The following is a 19,126-nucleotide window of genomic DNA, read 5'->3' as shown; positions in this document are numbered from 1 at the left end:
ATGCATTCTGAGAGTTAATTCTCCTTGCTCTACGTCTATGATAGCCCTGGCAGTGGCCAAGAACGGTCTCCCAAGTATGATAGAGTCACTTTCATCCTCATCTGAATCTAGAACCACAAAATCTGCAGGGTATATGAATTTGTCCACCTTGACTAGAAGGTTTTTAATTACACCCCTGGGGTATACCATTGACTTATCTACCAGCTCTAGAGACATCTGTACCGGTTTAACTTCCTCTATACGCAGCTTTTTCACCAAAGAGGAGGGAATTAAGTTAATACTTGCTCCTAGATCGCACATTGCCTTAGTGATGGTTAATTCCCCAACGGTGCAAGGCAGCAAAAAGCTCCCAGGGTCTTCAAGCTTAGGAGGAAGCCCTTTTTGAATCAAAGCCCTGCATTCCTCAGTAAGCAGTATGGTCTCTTTCTCGTCCCAACTTCTTTTCTTGTTGATAAGCTCCTTCAAAAACTTGGCATACAGAGGCATTTGCTCAAGTGCTTCAGCCAAGGGAATATTGATCTCCAGCTTTTTGAAAGTCTCAAGGAATTTGTGAAAATGTTGGTCCTTAGTCTCTTTGCTGAACCTCTGGGGATATGGCAGTGGAGGTGTGATGCTCTTTCCTACTTGCTGCTGTCCCTGAATCACTTCTTTTGAACTGTGTGGTTGGTTGTTCTTCTCTTTAAGTTTTTCAGTGCTCTTGTTTGGCATCACAACTTGATTCTTGGCTTCATCTGCCTTTGTTTGCTTTTCATCTTCTATTGGTCTTTTGCTGCTCTCTGCTTGCTTCTTTGTAGTGTCATTGTTGCTCATCAATGTTCTCCCACTCCTTAATTGTATCGCCTTGCATTCTTCCTTAGGATTTGGGATTGTGTCACTCGGCAGTGAGCTTGAAGGTCTCTCAACAGAAATCTGCTTGGAAATTTGCCCAATCTGCCTCTCTAGGCTCTTCATGGAGGCTTCATGGTTCTTGGTTGTCATTTCCTGGTGTTTCCACATTTTGTCTATCAAAGTTTCCAAGTTAGTGAGTCTTTGAGATTCAGGTGATGCTTGTGGTGGGTTGTGAGATGTGGATGGTGGATGGTAGGCATTTTGGTTGGTGGGTTGGTTATGGGATTGGTAATGGTTGGGGTTGGGGTAGTTGTTTTGAGGTTTTCTGTAAGGGTTTTGGTTAGTTTGCTGCTGATTGTGGTTTTGGCTGTTTCTTGAAGTGTTTTGGTTTGAGTTCCTCTGCCATGGTTGTTGGTTCTGGTTGTGATTATCTCCCCATCTGAGGTTTGGGTGGTTCTTCTAGGATGGATTGTATGTGTCACCATACACTTCATTCTGTCCAGAGTTTTGGTTATGCATGTACTGCACTTGCTCCTGTTGTTGCTCTTCTTGGCTTTCTTCATTCTGCACCCATACAGTTGATGGTTGGCTTGTGTTCACAGCTGCTACTTGAAGGCTATCAATCCTTTTGGCCATTTGTTCAAACTGTTGTTGAATTTGTTGCTGCATCATTTTGTTTTGAGCTAAGATTGAGTCCACTCCTTCTAGCTCCATTACTCCTCTCCTTTGTGATGGTTGGCATTGCCTTTGATGCGCAAAGAAATACTGATTATTAGCTACCATGTCAATAAGATTTTGAGCTTCTTCTGCGGTTTTCATCAGTTGCAATGATCCTCCAGCTGAGTGATCAAGTGCTTCTTGAGCCTTTAGAGTGAGTCCTTCATAGAAGTTCTGTAGCTTGTCCCACTCAGTGAACATTTCTGGTGGACATTTCTTCAGCAGAGCCTTATATCTCTCCCATGCTTCATACAGATTTTCAGCATCCAATTGCGTGAATGTCTGCACCTCAGTCTTCAACCTGATGATCCTTTGAGGGGGTAAAACTTGGCAAGAAACTTGCTCACCAAATCATCCCATGTGTTAATGCTTTCCTTCGGAAATGTTTCTAGCCATTGAGTGGCCTTGTCCCTGAGAGAGAATGGGAATAACAACAGCTTGTATATGTCAGGGTGCACTCCATTGCTTTTAACTGTGTCACAAATTCTCAAGAAAGTGGATAAATGTTGATTTGGATCCTCCAATGGTCCTCCCCCAAACGAGCAGTTGTTTTGGACCAATGTGATGAGTTGTGGCTTTTGTTCAAAGTTATTTTCATTGACATTAGGGGTGAGAATGCTGCTTCCACAATGTCTAGCATTTGCAAAAGTATAGGAGGCCAGTACTCTCCTCTGTTGTGGGTTATTGTTAACCCCTCCTCCTGGATTAGATGGATCTCCTTCCATCTCATGATATTCTTCCTCAGATTCTTCTTCTCCAACAATATTTTTCCCTTTTTCAGCTCTTCTTAACCTTCTAAGAGTTCTCTGGTCAGTTTCAGATAAAACAGGAGTGGATCTCTCTGTACCTGACATACAAACAAAACAAAAGAAACACCACCAGTAACACTTCAATCTATTGCTAGAATGAAGTTTTAGTTAGCTTAAGCAAAATTTCAAACAGTTAGTGTGTCAGTCAAAAATTAGAGAAACAGAAAAGAAAAGGTGCTTGATCTAGATCTCCACTTCACTTAATCATTGTCAATCAATTTCAATCCCCGGCAACGGCGCCAAAAACTTGATGTGTATTTTCGGAAAACGAATTCCTAACACACAAAACCCACCGGCAAGTGCACCGGGTCGCATCAAGTAATAAAACTCACGGGAGTGAGGTCGATCCCACAGGGATTGAAGGATTGAGCAATTTTGGTTTAGTGGTTGATTTAGTCAAGCGAATCAAGAGTTGATTTGAGTGGTTTGTATTCGACAGAAGCTAAATTGCATGAAATTAAAAGGGAGAGGGACAATTGCAGTAAATTAAAGAGCAGAGAAGGTAAATGTGCTGAATCTTAAAGAGCAAGAAATTAAATGGCAAAAACTTAGAACGCAAGAAATGTAAATTGCAGAATCTTAAAGTGCAAGAAATGTAAATGGCTTGAATTGTAAAGGGAATTGGGAAGTGGATTTGCAGAATTTAAACAAGGAAAAGTAAATTGCATTAATCAGACAAGTAGAAGGTGACTTGAATTGAACCGGATCTAAAACGGAGATGTAAATGAACTTGAAAAGCTTTAAACAGAGAATTTAAAATGCAAACTCCAGATCTCAGGACCCAAGAGACTAGATAACCGAGTCTAGATCTCAATGCCTTCCTAGATCCAAATGTAGAATTCGATTGCAAGAAATAGAGAAAAGTAAATAGAAGAATGAGTAGAAGAAGAGACAATGAATAGAAATTTAAATTCATTTATGCAGTAAAGAAAACAGAGAGATCTCAGGATGAGATTGAAACAGAATTCCTTCAATTCTTAAACCCAAGATCCAAGACAAATGTAATTGAAATTGAAAACAAGAAAACTAAGAGGAAGAGAATTTAATTCTCCTACTCCGAAACTCAAAAACTCCAAAACAACTCAAAACCAAAAGCTCTCCAAAAATTACTCAGCAAAAGTAAAAGGAAAAGATCTCCTAAAACTTAAATCCTAAGCTATTTATACACTTTCTTCAAATGGTCTTCAAGCCTTGAATTGGGCCTTTGAACTTGATGGAATTGGGTTGATAAAAGCCTCTGTTGATTGCTCTTGGAGTTGGAGATAAACCCATTGTGAACCGGGCCAAGAATCATAAAAGCTTGAGTAAAAGTTTGCCTTTTTATACCAGCTGCCCTCATTTGCTGCTACCAACGTTTGGGCTAAAGTTTGAGGTCAAACTTTAGGCCAAACGTTGGTCCCCTTGTGTATATGTGTGGCGCCAACGTTTGCCAAAAAGCTTGAGGCAAACGTTGGCGCAAGCTTTTCTCCTCCAGGTTGTGCAAGTGTGGCGCCAACGTTTGCCAAAAAGCTTGAGGCAAACATTGGCGCAAGCTTTTCTCCTCCAGGGTGTTTGTTTTGTGATGCCAACGTTTGCCAAAAAGTTTGAGGCAAACGTTGGCTCAAGCTTTTTCCTCCAGGGTGTTTTCAACTCTTCCAAAAGTTTGAGCTAAAGTTTGAGGCAAACTTTGGCTCAAGCTTTTTTCCTCTGGGGTGTTTTCAACTCTTCCAAAAGTTTGAGCTAAAGTTTGAGGCAAACTTTGGCTCAAGCTTTTTGTTCTCTCTTGCTCCTAGCCATTCCGTCTTTCTTCAACCTTCTTCAAAACTCTTTTCACCTATCATCAATCAATCAAAACAATCAAAGCTATGCCCCAAATCATGAGATTGTGTTTCTTTCATAATATATGACAATTATAGCACAAAATCTCATGAAAGTGCATTAATTCATCCATGGTTGATTGAATCAAAGGAAACATGGAAATCTACCCAATTGGCTTGCTTATGGCTTAAGAAAGTGCATAAAATCAATTGAAAACAAAAGAAAAAGAATAGTGAAAATAGGCTAAGATGACTTGTCATCAGTCGATACCGATCTCCATGGGTTAGTCACTCTTCTATCTCAACACCAATGGTTTATTTTCCTTGTTAGTTGTTGCATTTGCATGTTTGATTGCATGATTATTTGATTTTGTGCATATTTTACCACTTGGTTGAAGTAATATTTTCTTTTTTAAGAAACCTTTTAAGAGCATTTCACTAATTTGAATAAAATTTAATGTTACACTTGTTTGAAGAAATATTATACTGGAACATGGTTTAGAGCTCGAACACACAAAACCTGTGAGATTTTGAGCCTATTTGATTGGTTGTATTTTACCAACCAATATTTTATTTTTGGTGTGTGTTTTTCTCTCTAAAATTATGATCTTTGTCTTGCTTAATTCTATATTTTCATAGTTTGATGTATGCATACACTTACATGATTGAGGCCTTTCTTTTACTGAGCTTACATACCCATATGGCCTTACCCTTTCATTATTCTTTGCAAACCAATGTTGAGCCTATTATACCCCTTTATTCTTTACTTTAGCACATCATTAACTCTAAGCGAAAAACAATAATGTCCTTAATTTGAATCCTTGGTTAGCTTAGACTAGTGAGAGTGCTCATGAATTAAGTATGGGAAAGTTGAATTTGGAAACATTTGGTTTGAGAATTGAGTATGTTAGAGTTTTCTGAAAATGTGAAAAAAAATGTTTAAGACATGATTCATGCATCCAATAATTTAATCATATGCATTGAGAAAAATAAAAGAAAAGAAAAAACAATATGTATATATATTTCAACAGAAAATATAAAAATATGTATATATTTCCATCTACTTAGTTAAAAGTAAACAAATCCTTCAAGAAGAAATATGAACTGGATTTCACTAATTCAAATCATGAAAATGAAGTACAAATAGACTTGCAAGAAGAAAATAGCTCATGAAAGCAGGGAACAAGGAATTGAGCATCGAACCCTCACTGGTAGTGTATACACTTTAATCACTCAAGTGTTTAAGGTTCGATTCTCTCAATTCTCTACTAACCTTGCTTTCTAAGGCTTGCTTTTCTTCTACCAATCAACAAAAATTTAATGAACAGATACACATATCAAGAGGTCTTTTAAGGGTTGTAATGGAGTTAGGGTCAAGGTAGGATTGTATTTGGCCAAGTGGACTAAAATCTGAATCCGTAATTAACTTAAACTTTTCACCTAACTTTAGACAATTCATGTAATCATAATACAAAACCTAACTATCCATTAACCATGTTTTCCACATATTCATGCATTCTAACTTCAAGTACAATACATATGCATTGCTTTCACCACTTACTTTGGGGCATTTTGTCCCCTTTTTGCTTAATTGCTCTTTTTTTTTCACCTTTTTTTTATATATACATATTTTTTTCTTTTCTTTTATTTTTCTCAATGCATATGATTAAATTATTGGATGCATGAATCATGTCCTAAACATTTTTTTTCACATTTTCAAAAAATTCTAACATACTCAATTCTCAAACCAAATGTTTCCAAATTCAACTTTTCCACACTTAATTCATGAGCACTTTCACTAGTCTAAGCTAACCAAGGATTCAAATTAAGGACATTATTGTTTTCCGCTTAGAGTTAATGATGTGCTAAAGTAAAGAATAAAGGGGTATAATAGGCTCAACATTGGTTTGCAAAGAATAATGAAAGGGTAAGGCCATATGGGTATGTATGCTCAGTGAAACAAAGGCCTCAATCATGTAAGTGTATGCATACATCAAACTATGGAAATATAGAATTAAGCAAGACAAAGATCACAATTTTAGAGAGAAAAACACACACCAAAAATAAAATATTGGTTGGTAAAATGCAACCAATCAAATAGGCTCAAAATCTCACAGGTTTTGTGTGTTCGAGCTCTAAACCATGTTCCAGTATAATATTTCTTTAAACAAGTGTAACATTAAATTTTATTCAAATTAGTGAAATGCTCTTAAAAGGTTTCTTGAAAAAGAAAATATTACTTCAACCAAGTGGTAAAATATGCACAAAATCAAATAATCATGCAATCAAACATGCAAATGCAATAACTAACAAGGAAAATAAACCATTGGTGTTGAGATAGAAGAGTGACTAACCCATGGAGATCGGTATCGACCTCCCCACACTTAAAGATTGCACCGTCCTCGGTGCATGCTAAGATGTGCCAGTGGACGGTTACTTCAACTATCGCTTTTCTCCAAAGATTGTGCAGGTGGACTTGTTTGTCTTCCCATTAAGAAGCTTTTCTTCTCCCTTTGTGGTGGCCATCCTGAAAGAAGAGGGAAAAGAAGAAAAGTAACCCAAAATAAAGATAGAAAATAAATAAAATATGGGTATTAATGCCAGATAATAAGGGTCTCAATTACATGGTAGCTACAACATGCAAGTGAGAAAATAGTAGAAGTACATGGCAAATCAAGAGTGCAAAAATTTGCAACAATGGGAAAGAGAGTGCAAGACAATATAAATTAATGTCAATGCAAAATTAATACAAATATCATAAAAGATTAGCATTTGACTTAAATAATATTACCCAACAGTGTAGAACAAGTCACTGAGCATCAAAATAATACCAGAAAAGACACAACAGTTGAATATGAACAAGTGACACCAATGGGAAAATAATAATAAATTTAGAAAAGAAAAGAAAAATATGCACAAAATTAAAATGTAATGAATGAAATATGCAAATAAAGTAAGTAAAATAGAATGAAGGTGAAAAGGAATGAGAAGTGAGAGAAATAAAGTAAGAAAGAAAGAAGAAAAGATAGAAGAAATTAGGATTAGAAAAGATAAGAAAAATAAGGATTTGGAGAAGAAAAGATAAGATATTTTGGCTGATCTGGATATTCTGTGCGCCGCATGTGACGCGGACGCGTGGGTGACGCGGTCGCGTGGTGCGCGATAAGGTCAGGTGACTGATGAGCGGATAATTTATACGCTTTTTGGCATTGTTTTTAGTATGTTTTTAGTAGAATCTAGTTACTTTTAGGGATGTTTTTATTAGTTTTTATGTTAAATTCACATTTCTGAACTTTACTATGAGTTTGTATGTTTTTCTGTGATTTCAGGTATTTTCTGGCTGAAATTAGGGACTTGAGCAAAAATCAGATTCAGAGGTTGAAGAAGGACTGCTGATGCTGTTGGATTCTGACCTCCCTGCACCCAAAGTAGATTTTCTGGAGCTACAGAACTCAAAATGGCACACTTCCAATTGCGTTGGAAAGTAGACATCCAGGGCTTTCCAGAATTATATAATAGTCCATACTTTGCCCAAGTTTAGATGACGCAAACTGGCGTTCAACGCCAGCTCTCTGCCCAATTCTGGCGTCCAGCGCCAGAAACAAGTTGCAAAGTGGAGTTCAACGCCCAAACTGGCACAAAAGCTGGCGTTCAACTCCAAGAATGACTTCTGCACGTGTAACATTCAGGCTCAGCCCAAGCACACATGAAGTGGGCCCCGAAAGTGGATTTATGCATCATTTACTTACTTCTGTAAACCCTAATAGCTAGTTTATTATAAATAGGACTTTTTACTATTATATTAGACATCTTTAAATCTTGGAATCTTTGAATCCGGGATTGTATCTTTGAACATCTTTGGATGCCTGGTTCTTAGATCATGGGGGCTGGCCTCTCGACCATGCCTGGACCTTTCACTTATGTATTTTTAACGGTAGAGTTTCTACACTCCATAGATTAAGGTGTGGAGCTCTGCTGTTCCTCAGAGATTAATGCAAAGTACTACTATTTTTCTATTCAACTCAACTTATTCCGCTTCTAAGATATTCATTTGCACTTCAACTTAAATGTGATGAACGTGACAATCATCATCATTCCCTATGAACGCGTGCCTGACAACCATTTCCGTTCTACCTTAGATTGAATGAGTATCTCTTGGATCTCTTAATCAGAATCTTCGTGGTATAAGCTAGATTGATGGCGGCATTCATGAGAGTCCGGAAGGTCTAAACCTTGTCTGTGGTATTTCGAGTAGGACTCTGGGATTGAATGACTATGACGAGCTTCAAACTCGCGAGTGCTGGGCGTAGTGACAGACGCAAAAGGAGGGTGAATCCTATTCCAGCATGATCGAGAACCTCATATGATTAGCCGTGCTGTGACAGAGCATTTGGACCATTTTCACAAGAGGATGGGATGTAGCCATTGACAACGGTGATGCCCTTACATAAAGCCAGCCATGGAAAGGAGTAAGACTGATTGGATGAAGGCAGCAGGAAAGCAGAGGTTCAGAGGAACGAAAGCATCTCTGTGCGCTTATTTGAAATTCTCACCAATGATTTACATAAGTATTTCTATCCTTCTTTTATTATTTATTTTCGAAAACTCCATAACTATTTTATATCCGCCTGACTGAGATTTACAAGGTGACCATAGCTTGCTTCATACCAACAATCTCCGTGGGATTGACCCTTACTCACGTAAGGTTTATTACTTGGACGACCCAGTGCACTTGCTGGTTAGTTGTATTGAAGTTGTGACAAATTATGAATTGAGATTAGAGCACCAAGTTTTTGGAGCCATTACCAGAGATCACAATTTCGTGCACCAAGTTTTTGGCGCCGTTGCCGGGGATTGTTTGAGTTTGGACAACTGACGGTTCATCTTGTTGCTCAGATTGGGTAACTTTCTTTTCGTTTTCTTTTCAAAAAGTTTTCAAAAAAATTTTTCAAAAAAATCTTTCAAAAATTTCTCCTTTGTTTTCGAAAAAAAAATGTTTTCAAAAATATATTTTTCTTCAGAATTTTTAAGAATGAATTCTAGTGTTTCATGAAGCATGCTAAAGCCTGGCTGGCTGTAAAGCCATGTCTAAATTCTTTTGGACTGAGGTTTTGGCTTAAAATTGAATGAATTACACTCATATTTTTACTAAAGCTTGGCTGGCTATTAAGCCATGCCTGACCCTTCGATTGGAGCTTTAGACTAAAGAGCATAAGATTCCTGGAATTCATATTAAAAATTTTGGAATCCTTATTTTTCTTTTCCAAAATAATTTTCGAAAAAATAAAATAAAAATACAAAAAAATTAGAAAATCATAAAAATAAAAAATATTTCATGTTTCTTGTTTGAGTCTTGAGTCAAGTTGAAAGTTTGGTGTCAATTGCATATTCATCTTGCATTTTTCGAAAATTCATGCATTCATAGTGTTCTTCATGATCTTCAAGTTGTTCTTGGTAAGTCTTCTTGTTTGATCTTGCTATTTTAGTGTTTTGTGTTGTATGGTGTCTTCCATATGCATTCTTGAAATCTTAGTGTTTAAGCATTAAAGATTTCTAAGTTTGGTGTCTTGCATATTTTCTTTGCATTAAAAATTTTTCAAAAATAAGTTCTTGATGTTCATCTTGATCTTTAAATGTTCTTGGTGTTCATCTTGACATTCATAGCATTCTTGCATGCATTCATTGTTTTGATCTAAAAATTTTCATGCATTGCATCATTTTCATGTTTTTCTCCCCCATCATTAAAAATTCAAAAATAAAAAAATATCTTTCCCTTTTTTCTCTCTTAAAATTTCAAAAATTAGATTTGACTTTTTCAAAAAATTTTAAAATCTAGTTGTTTTTATGAGTCAAATCAAATTTTCAATTTAAAAATCTTATCTTTTTCAAAAATCAAATATTTTTCTTATCTTTATCTCCTAATTTTCGAAAATAACATCATCAATTAATGTTTTGATTCAAAAATTTCAAGTTTGTTACTTACTTGTTAAGAAAGATTCAAACTTTAAGTTCTAGAATCATATCTTGTGATTTCTTGTGAATCAACTCATTAATTGTGATTTTAAAAAAATCAAATCTTTTTCAAAAACTAATTTCAATAATATCTTTTCAAAAATATCTTCTTATCTTATCTTTTTCAAAATTTGATTTTAAAATATCTTCTCTAACTTCTTATCTTCTTATCTTTTCAAAATTGATTTTCAAATTTGTTTCAACTAACTAACTAACTTTTTGTTTGTTTCTTATCTTTTTCAAAACTACCTAACTAAATCCCTCTCTCTCTAATTTTCGAAAATATCTTCCCCCTTTTTCAAAATTTCTTTTTAATTAACTAATTATTTTAATTTTTAATTTTAATTTTCGAAAACTACTAACCTTTTTCAAAAACTATTTTCGAAAATCACTAACCCTTTTTCAAAATAATTTTTGAAAATTCTTCTCCCTCATCTCCTTCTAATTATTTATTCATCTACTAACACTTCTCTTCATCTCACATCACTGCTTCTATCCTTACCCTTGTGTTTGGATTCTTCATTCTTCTTCACCCCTATTCATTTTCTTCTTCTACTAATAAGGAACCTCTTTACTGTGATATAGAGGATTCCTTTTCTTTTCTTGTTCTCTTCTCCTTCTTATGAGCAGGAACAAGGAAAAAGGCATTCTTGTTGAAGCTGATCCAGAACCTGAAAGGACTCTGAAGAGGAAACTAAGAGAAGCTAAATTACAACAATCCAGAGACAACCTTATTGAAAATTTCGAACAAGTAAAGGAGATGGCAGCCGAACCCAACAACAATAATGCAAGGAGAATGCTTGGTGACTTTACTGCACCTAATTCCAATTTACACGGAAGAAGCATCTCCATTCCTGCCATTGGAGCAAACAATTTTGAGCTGAAACCTCAGCTAGTTTCTCTGATGCAGCAGAACTGCAAGTTCCATGGACTTCCATCTGAAGATCCTTTTCAGTTCTTAACTGAATTCTTGCAGATATGTGATATTGTTAAGACTAATGGAGTAGATCCTGAAGTCTACAGGCTCATGCTTTTCCCTTTTGCTGTAAGAGACAGAGCTAGAGTGTGGTTGGACTCTCAACCCAAAGACAGCTTGAACTCTTGGGATAAGCTGGTCACGGCTTTCTTAGCCAAGTTCTTTCCTCCTCAAAAGCTGAGCAAGCTTAGAGTGGATGTTCAAACTTTCAGACAGAAGGAAGGTGAATCCCTCTATGAAGCTTGGGAGAGATACAAGCAACTAACCAAAAAGTGTCCTTCTGACATGCTTTCAGAATGGACCATCCTGGATATATTCTATGATGGTCTGTCTGAATTATCTAAAATATCATTGGACACCTCTGCAGGTGGATCCATTCACCTAAAGAAAATGCCTGCAGAAGCTCAAGAACTCATTGACATGGTTGCTAATAACCAGTTCATGTACACTTCTGAGAGGAATCCTGTGAGTAATGGGACGCCTATGAAGAAGGGAGTTCTTGAAATTGATACTCTGAATGCCATATTGGCTCAGAATAAAATATTGACTCAGCAAGTCAATATGCTTTCTCAGAGTCTGAATGGAATGCAAGCTGCATCCAACAGTACTCAAGAGGTAGCTTCTGAAAAAGAAGCTTACGATCCTGAGAACCCTGCAATAGCAGAGGTAAATTACTTAGGTGAACCTTATGGAAACAACTATAATCCATCATGGAGAAATCATCCAAATCTCTCATGGAAGGATCAACAAAAGCCTCAACAAGGCTTTAATAATGGTGGAAGATACAGGTTTAGCAATAGCAAGCCTTTTCCATCATCTACTCAGCAACAGACAGAGAACTCTGAACAAAATACCTCTAATTTAGCAAACTTAGTCTCTGATCTGTCCAAGGCCACTGTAAGTTTCATGAATGAAACAAGGTCTTCCATTAGAAATTTGGAAGCACAAGTGGGCCAGCTGAGTAAAAGGATCACTGAAATCCCTCCTAGTACTCTCCCAAGCAATATAGAAGAAAATCCAAAAGGAGAGTGCAAGGCCATTGAATTAATCACCATGGCCGAACCTGTGAAGGAAGGAGAGGACGTGAATCCCAAGGAGGAAAACCTCCTGGGACGTCCAGTGATCAATAAGGAGCTTCCCTTTGAGGAACCAAAGGAATCTGAGACTCATCTAGAGACCATAGAGATTCCATTAAACCTCCTTATGCCATTCATGAGCTCTGATGAGTATTCCTCTTCTGAAGAGAATGAGGATGTCACTGAGGAGCAAGTCACCAAGTACCTTGGTGCAATCATGAAGCTCAATGCCAAATTATTTGGCATTGAAACTTGGGAAGATGAACCTCCCTTGTTCACCAATGAACTAAGTGATCTGGATCAACTAACATTGCCTCAGAAGAAACAGGATCCTGGAAAGTTCTTAATACCTTGTACCATAGGCACCATGATCTTTAAGGCTCTGTGTGACCTTGGTTCAGGAATAAACCTCATGCCCCTCTCTGTAATAGAGAAACTGGGAATCTTTGGGGTGCAAGCCACTAAAATCTCATTAGAGATGGCAGACAATTCAAGAAAACAGGCTTATAGACAAGTAGAGGACGTGTTAGTAAAGGTTGAAGGCCTTTACATCCCTGCTGATTTCATAGTCCTAGATACTGGGAAGTATGAGGATGAATTCATCATCCTTGGAAGACCCTTCCTAGCCACAGCAAGAGCTGTGACTGATGTGGATAGAGGAGAATTGATCCTTCAAATAAATAAGGACAACCTTGTGTTTACAACTCAAGGATCTCTCTCTGCATCCATGGAGAGGAAGCATACAAAGCTTCTCTCAAAGCAGAGTCAAACAAAGCCCCCACAGTCAAACTCTAAGTTTGGTGTTGGGAGGCCACAACTAAACTCTAAGTTTGGTGTCAAACCCCCATATCCAAACTCTAAGTTTGGTGTTGGGAGGTCTCAACAAAGCTCTGCACATCTGTGAGGCTCCATGAGAGCCCACTGTCAAGCTATTGACATTAAAGAAGCGCTTGTTAGGAGGCAACCCAATGTTTATTTATCTATTTTTCTTGTTCTTTCATGTTTTATTAGGTTCATGATCATGTGGAGTCACAAAATAAATATAAAAATTGAAAATGGAACCAAAAACAGCAGAAGAAAAATCACACCTTGGAGGAAGACCTTACTGGCATTTAAACGCCAGTAAGAAGCATGTTTTGGGCGTTCAACGCCAGAACAGAGCATGGTTCTGGCACTGAACGCTAGAAATGGGCAGCATCTGGGCGTTTGAACGCCAGAAATGCACCCTGGAGAAGAGCTGGCGCTGAACGCCCAGAACAAGCACCAATCTGGTGTTGAACGTCCAGAGTTGTGTGCAAGGGCATTTTGCATGCCTAATTGGGTGCAAGGTTGTAAATCCTTGAACACCTCAGGATCTGTGGACCCCACAGGATCCCCACCTACCTCCACTCACTTCTTCTCACTCCTCTTTCACACAATCCCATAAACACTCTTCCCCAAAACTCTTCACCAATCACCTCAATCTCTCTTCCCTATCACCACTTCACCACTCACATCCATCCACTCTTCCCCATAAACCTACCTCATAAACTCCACCTACCTTCAAAATTCAAAATCAATTTCCCACCCAAAACCCACCCTTATGGCCGAACCTTACCCCCTCCCTTCCCTATATATAGCCCTCCATTCTTCTTCATTTTCACACAACACAACCCTCTCTTCCCCTTATTGGCCGAAACACATCTCTCTCTCTCTCCTCCATTTCTTCTTCTTCTTCATCTCTTCTTTCTTCTCTTGCTCGAGGGCGAGCAATATTCTAAGTTTGGTATAGTAAAAGCATAAGCTTTTTGTTTTTCCATTACCATTGATGGCACCCAAGACCGGAGAATCCTCTAGAAAAGGGAAAGGGAAGACAAAAGCTTCCACCTCTGAGTCATGGGAGATGGAAAGGTTCATCTCCAAAGTCCATCAAGACCACTTCTATGATGTTGTGGCCAAGAAGAAGGTGATCCCTGAGGTCCCTTTCAAGCTCAAGAAGAATGAGTATCCGGAGATCCGACATGAAATCCAAAGAAGAGGTTGGGAAGTTCTAACAAACCCCATCCAACAAGTCGGCATCCTAATGGTTCAAGAGTTCTATGCCAATGCATGGATCACTAGGAACCATGATCAAAGTAAGAACCCGAATCCAAAGAATTATGTTACAATGGTTCGGGGGAAATACTTAGATTTTAGTCCGGAGAATGTGAGGTTGGCGTTTAACTTACCTATGATGCAAGGAGATGAGCGCCCCTACACTAGAAGGGTCAACTTTAATCAAAGGTTGGACCAAGTCCTCATGGACATATGTGTGGAAGGAGCTCAATGGAAGATTGACTCCAAAGGCAAGCCAGTTTAACTAAGAAGACTGGACCTCAAGCCTGTAGCTAGAGGATGGTTAGAGTTCATACAACGCTCCATCATCCCCACTAGCAACCGATCGGAAGTTACTGTGGATCGGGCCATCATGATTCATAGCATCATGATTGGAGAGGAAGTAGAAGTTCATTAAGTTATCTCCCTTGAACTCTACAAAATAGCCGAAAAGTCCTCCCCCATGGCAAGGCTAGCTTTCCCTCATCTTATTTGCCATCTATGTTACTCAGCTGGAGCTTTCATAGAAGGAGACATTCCCATTGAGGAAGAGAAGCCCATCACTAAGAAAAGGATGGAGCAAGCAAGAGAGCCCATTCATGGAGCTCAAGAGGCGCATGAAGCTCATCACCATGAGATCCCGGAGATGCCTCCAATGCATTTCCCTCCACAAAACTATTGGGAGCAAATCAACACCTCCCTAGGAGAATTAAGTTCCATCATGGGACAATTAAGGGTGGAACATCAAGAGCACTCCATCATCCTTCATGAAATTAGAGAAGATCAAAAAGCAATGAGGGAGGAGCAACAAAGACAAGGAAGAGACATAGAAGAGCTCAAGGACATCATTGGTTCCTCAAGAAGGAAACACCACCATCACTAAGGTGGACTCATTCCTTGTCCTTACACTCTCTGTTTTTCGTTTTCTATGTTAAGTGCTTATCTATGTTTGTGTCTTCATTACATGATCATTAGTATTTAGTAACTTTGTCTTAAAGTTATGAATGTCCTATAAATCCATCACCTCTCTTAAATAAAAACTGTTTTAATTCAAAAGAACAAGAAGTACATGAGAATCATCATACTGAACTAGGAAAATTAATAACACTATCTGAACTCTGAGTTCCTATAGATGCCAATCATTCTGAACCTCAATGGATAAGGTGAGATGCCAAAACTATTCAAGAGGCAAAAAGCTACAAGTCCCGCTCATTTAATTGGAGCTATGTTTCATTGATAGTTTGAAATTTATAGTATATTCTCTTCTTTTTATCCTATTTGATTTTCAGTTGCTTGGGGACAAGCAACAATTTAAGTTTGGTGTTGTGATGAGCGGATAATTTATACGCTTTTTGGCATTGTTTTTAGTATGTTTTTAGTAGAATCTAGTTACTTTTAGGGATGTTTTTATTAGTTTTTATGTTAAATTCACATTTCTGGACTTTACTATGAGTTTGTGTGTTTTTCTGTGATTTCAGGTATTTTCTGGGTGAAATTGAGGGACTTGAGCAAAAATCAGATTCAGAGGTTGAAGAAGGATTGCTGATGCTGTTGGATTCTGACCTCCCTGCACTCAAAGTGGATTTTATGGAGCTACAAAACTCAAAATGGCGCGCTTCCAATTGCGTTGGAAAGTAGACATCCAGGGCTTTCCAGAAATATATAATAGTCCATACTTTGCCCAAGTTTAGACGACGCAACCTGGCGTTCAACGCCAGCTCTCTGCCCAATTCTGGCGTCCAGCGCCAGAAACAAGTTGCAAAGTGGAGTTCAACGCCCAAACTGGCACAAAAGCTGGCGTTCAACTCCAAGAATGACTTCTGCACGTGTAACATTCAAGCTCAGCCCAAGCACACACCAAGTGGGCCTCAGAAGTGGATTTATGCATCATTTACTTACTTCTGTAAACCTTAATAGCTAATTTATTATAAATAGGACTTTTTACTATTGTATTAGACATCTTTAAATCTTGGAATCTTTGAATCCGGGATTGTATCTTTGAACATCTTTGGACGCCTGGTTCTTAGATAATGGGGGCTGGCCTCTCGGCCATGCCTGGACCTTTCACTTATGTATTTTTAACGGTAGAGTTTCTACACTCCATAGATTAAGGTGTGGAGCTCTGCTGTTCCTCAGAGATTAATGCAAAGTACTACTGTTTTTCTATTCAACTTAACTTATTCTGCTTCTAAGATATTCATTCGCACTTTAACCTGAATGTGATGAACGTGACAATCATCATCATTCCCTATGAACGCGTTCCTGACAACCATTTCCGTTCTACCTTAGATTGAATGAGTATCTCTTGGATTTCTTAATCAGAATCTTCGTGGTATAAGCTAGATTGATGGCGGCATTCATGAGAGTCCGGAAGGTCTAAACCTTGTCTGTGGTATTTCGAGTAGGACTCTGGGATTGAATGACTGTGACGAGCTTCAAACTCGCGAGTGCTGGGCGTAGTGACAGACGCAAAAGGAGGGTGAATCCTATTCCAGCATGATCGAGAACCTCAGATGATTAGCTGTGCTGTGACAGAGCATTTGGACCATTTTCACAAGAGGATGGGATGTAGCCATTGACAACGGTGATGCCCTTACATAAAGCCAGCCATGGAAAGGAGTAAGACTGATTGGATGAAGGCAGCAGGAAAGCAGAGGTTCAGAGGAATGAAAGCATCTCTGTGCGCTTATCTGAAATTCTCACCAATGATTTACATAATAAGTATTTCTATCCTTCTTTTATTATTTATTTTCGAAAACTCCATAACTATTTTATATCCGCCTGACTGAGATTTACAAGGTGACCATAGCTTGCTTCATACCAACAATCTCCGTGGGATCGACCCTTACTCACGTAAGGTTTATTACTTGGATGACCCAGTGCACTTGTTGGTTAGTTGTATTGAAGTTGTGACAAATTATGAATTGAGATTAGAGCACCAAGTTTTTGGAGCCATTACCAGAGATCACAATTTCGTTCACCAGTGACGTGGATGCATGGGTCACGTGATCGCGTGACCTGATTTGTGCGATTGGCCCGAGTGCAGCCTCGCGGTCGCACAATTCTCTGTTTGAAACTTGGTATTGCCAAAATCCAGGGTGACGCGGTCGCGTGGTCGACGCGATCGCGTGGGTGGCCATCATGGGGATATGACGCGGACGCGTGAGCCATGCGTCCGTGTGGTAAGGCATGTGCGATCAGCACCAGCCCCGCACCTCTCTCGTACAACTTTCGGTCGTGCACCCTTTCTTACGTCGATTTCCAGGTCACGCGGACGCATGAGTGACGCGGACGAATGAGTGACGTGGTCGTGTGGGATGATTTGTGCCACGGGCACGCCTCCAGCCACGCTCTTGCGTGACTCTCTGTTCGTTTTATTATGCTCTCCTAACACCTGCGACGCGGACGCATCAATGATGCGGTCGCGTCGCGTGACCTTTTTTTTTAATGCAGTATGCAGAATGCAAAATGATATGGATATTATGAGTAATTCCAGGTTCAATGAAATAAAATAAACTCAAAAATAAACAAAATGAAATAAAATTAAAATTGAAGAAAAAGAACGATCATACCATGGTGGGTTGTCTCCCACCTAGCACTTTTAGTTAAAGTCCTTAAGTTGGACATTTGATGAGCCTCCTGTTATGGTGGCTTGTGCTTGAACTCATACAGGAATCTCCACCAATGTTTAGAATTCCAGTAGCCTCCGGGATCCCAAACTAGGCACGTAAAGCCTTTGAGCAGCTTCAAATAGATTCTTAGGCTCCCGAGGTGTTAGATGTCAGAACAGATTCCAGGATCCCAAACCTTGCTATTGCACCCGTCTTCTTGTTGATCATCATGATTCCATCCGGGTGGCAAGCAATCTGAATTCTCATTAAAGCGGCCAAACAACTTTCTAGACCCATTCAGTTGAGCTTTACACCAACCTTTGCGTTTAAACTTTGAGCACACAATCATGTTGAACCTTGCTTGACAACTCCAACCACTAGCCATCTTCCTCTTACTCTTAATGCCACAAAGAGCTCTAAGTTGACCATCCGTCTCTAGTAGCCCATATTTAAGTGGAATTAGAAAGCTAAGGGATATGAATTTTACCCACTTGAATGTTGTGAAGGATGATGGTAACTTAGGGGGAGGGGTCTCCAATAACTTCGGCAAGGTGATTTCAAGCTCCACTCCCTTGTGCTCTTTGACAACTTCCACCTCTTTGCAAACTTCTTTAATTTCAACCTCTTCCTCTTGGTAGCTTTCTTCCAATTCAATCTATTCTTCATTACTTACCAAGGGTATGGAAGGTTGTGCTTCTTCTTCTTGAATCTCCATCTCTTGATTAACCTCTTTCAAGTCCTTAACCATGATATGCCTTGGAGGTTGTACACCCTCCTCAACATCAAATACAACCGTCTTGGAAGGAGGTTCTATGTCTTGACTTTCCCATGGAGGTTCAGCATCTCCTAAGTCTGTAACCACTTCTTCTTCTTCGATAATTACAGCTTCCTCCACTTGTTCCAATACAAAGTCATGCTCCGTACTGTCCACTGGAGTTTCTAATATCTCCTTTATGCTACGTTCGTCATTAGATTGCCCACATGAAGCCATGGGAGCACTTTGAGTGTCCGAGCGTCAGGAACCTAATTGAATTATCGCTTGATTTAGTTGATATAGAGTTGCATGAAATCGATCCGCTGCTTCCTTGAGATGATCCCTTGATTCTTCCTTCACTAATTCTTCAACCACTACTTCGACTTCAAGGGTTTTTACTACCTTTACCCTTTGGGCCTCCTCTAGCTCCTTATGAAGTATGGATTCGCGAAGATGATCCCTTCTCTCTTGTTT

The 19,126-nt window shown here is 38.9% G+C and overlaps 1 non-coding gene across 1 annotated transcript; it reads right to left on the bottom strand.

Moving 5' to 3' along the window:
* Nucleotides 1–11,321: 11,321 nt before the first annotated feature.
* On the bottom strand, nt 11,322–11,429 carry LOC148580966 (small nucleolar RNA R71). The gene has a single exon (XR_015894064.1). It is a non-coding gene; the product is annotated as a small nucleolar RNA R71 (small nucleolar RNA).
* Between the last annotated feature and the right edge of the window lie 7,697 nt (nt 11,430–19,126).

Source organism: Arachis ipaensis, chromosome B10 (assembly GCF_059453495.1).
Source record: "Arachis ipaensis isolate K30076 ecotype BB chromosome B10, ASM5945349v1, whole genome shotgun sequence".
In the NCBI taxonomy this organism is placed as follows: Eukaryota; Viridiplantae; Streptophyta; class Magnoliopsida; order Fabales; family Fabaceae; genus Arachis; species Arachis ipaensis.
This window is presented reverse-complemented; position numbering and strand designations above follow the sequence as displayed.